Source organism: Malania oleifera, chromosome 1, assembly GCF_029873635.1.
Source record: "Malania oleifera isolate guangnan ecotype guangnan chromosome 1, ASM2987363v1, whole genome shotgun sequence".
Lineage (NCBI taxonomy): Eukaryota > Viridiplantae > Streptophyta > Magnoliopsida > Santalales > Ximeniaceae > Malania > Malania oleifera.
Window position 1 is genome coordinate 994,903 of NC_080417.1, and position 2,913 is coordinate 997,815.

Genomic DNA, 2,913 nt, shown 5'->3' on the forward strand with positions numbered 1-2,913 from the left:
TTATGACGAATAATATGGTGAAATTTGAATTTCAGGGTTTAGGGGTTTTTGAACACCTAGGGCGTAGGCTAGGGTGTTACTGGGTTTTTTTCAGGAATCAGATAAGGGGATTAAGTTAAGTCAATAATTTTATGAAAATTGAATCAATTTAATTATTTTATTTATATAAATTTATTTATTTATTTATGTATTTATTTATTCATTTGGGAATTTAAAGACTATTTGGAAAATCAACCGTTCGAAATGGATTTTACAAATCTAAGATATATGGTATGGTATTTTTGAATAAAATGAACGGTGGAAAGTTTGTTTATTTATATAGATATGTTAAAATGTGAAAAATTGTGTGGTAGATGATTTAATTTGTATGGATTATTGTATATCTGGATTTGGGATTTTGAAATACTGAATTGTTTGAGAAATACGAGAATTGTTGTGAAAAATACTGGAAATGCTTGTAAAAATACTGTAACTGTTTATGAAATGCAGGGGTTTGAACTAACGGTCAGTGGTTGGGTATTGTTTGGTTGGCCAAGGGCTAGGACTATTATTTGACGGCCGAGGGCAGGTCAGATTGTATTTTTGGTTGGGGGTCGGGTTTTTGAAATAACAAGAAATACATATGAAATAATGTTTTAAATAATATTTTCTATTATCTAAATTGCATGATATGCTTTAGGAACCCTGGGGACTAGTGTAGTATGAGCACGGTACCGTTGCTAAAAATTTGTTATGTGACTATGTGCGCCCACACCTGTGCTGAGAGGTGTAGGGTGGCCTTGTCCGATTTGCCTACGTAAGGAGAATGCACCATTGGGTGAGGGCAATTGAACTAGCAGTTGGAGCTGTGTATACCTGCGGAGTATGTTAGCGGAGAGTATAGATGACTACTGTCTGGGTGGATCCCCCAGGACATTAGTTCAGCCTTAGGGCCGCACAACTCGTGCCATAAGGATGTAAATGACGTATTTGTCACAAGGAGTGTCTTATATGCATATCTGTTAATTTATGTGAATACGGTTAATTAATAAGATAACTTCGAGGGCTTACTGAAAAAAGTGGGTGCCCTAGTAGCAGTAATGGTACTAGAGCAGAGGGAAACTACTTGTATGGGCAAGTAAACTTCCCTATCCTCGGCTAATTGTGTGTGTGAGTGTGAAATAAGAATGTTTTCATAAATGTGTTTATCTGCTTGGTGAACTGGTTATTTTTTGTATACTAAATACATACTGGCTACACACTGACATTAACTTAATCTTTTCCTTACTGAATTGTGCCTCACCCTTACTTTACAAATTATCTTTTTAGGAAATCCTAAAGATCGGGTCTAACAGGTTAGAAAAGCCGGGCTAGAGGTGTAAAATTAAGTAGGTAGTGTGTAAATAGAGATTTTATTTTTATTTAGTTTTATGGGATGTAATTATGTGAAAATGAATATATTTGTGTATAAAGATAGTTAGCACTCTGGTAATGTAATTTGAGGATTTTATATTTTATTTTCGCTGCGTATGTGTGTTATATATTTGATGAATAAGGTATCAGATACATTAACGTCACTAAAGTAGCACTCTGGGCCCACGTGGCGGGTCAGGGTCATTACTAATGTGGAAATGAAAGAGGCTTTCCTTTTGTTTTGGATAATCTTAAGTTCTGGTCCATAGGAAATGAGGCTGGTTTACATGCCAAATACCCTCAATCAGACAGTATCTTGAGAACATACTTCCTTTGTGAAACTGTAATGCCTTTTGTGGAACGAACAATCTCAAGACCAAGAAAATATTTCAAAGGTCCAAGGTCTTTGAGCGTAAATTGAGAATGAAGATACTTCTTTAAAGTCGCTACAGCATCATCCTCATTACTTGTAACGTCCCTCAATCTCTTAATATAAAATGTCACATAATAGATAAAATGGTCAACCCGAACCCGTGGGTAACGGGAACACCTGTCAAACACAGCGGAAATCTATGCAGCAGTAATATAAAATCCAAACATTCATCCATAAAGTATAATACTAGAAACATAATACCAGAGTTTACTACATCTCCCAATACTGCACATATATACGACCCTCGAAATATCAAAAGGACACTAGGACCATATAACAAAAATCTACTGATTCTAGTACATAGCTTACTCTTCTATTAGGGAAGCACCAATCACTCAACAGTGGCCCTGACCCGCCGGTCTCTCTGGGTTTCCTGAAAATCATTTAATGTTGGGGGTGAGACACTTCTTAGTAAGGGAAAATAAATTAAATATAGCCGTGTGGCAACATGAACATTTAAAGTGCTTATACATATACAGTACATTTCATAACTTTGGAAATAATCATTATATCATACTGGATAATCATGTACTTTCATATTTGTTAATAAACCATAACATACATAAGCATCTGTTATAACTGTAATATTGAAAATATACCCACGATGAATAGCTAGCTAATGTCATATACTACCCCCCATGACGAGTTGTACAGCCCGAAAGCGGGACCCGACCACAGCTGGCCGACCACTACCGAACAAATAAGTCTGTAAGTACAATGGGCCCGCCACACCCTGGTCCGGACTGCCAAGTAGACATCCACACTCTACTGAAAGCCACATCGACTATTTTATCTCTCATCTCCTCGTGGGATGGTTATCACTAATCTGACGTAGATATCTGATCTACACATATAGCTACGGCATCATGTCCTGAACTAAACTAAACTAACATCCTAGTTGTAATAACATATAATACATGAACATACATAACATCATCACGGCCTCGTGCCGAAAACATAGATACGGCCTCGTGCCGAAAACATAGATACGACCTCGTGCCAAAATCATAAATACATGGCCTTGCGCCAAAATCGTAAATACGGCCTCGTGCCGATAATATAAATACATAGCCTCGCGTCAAAACATA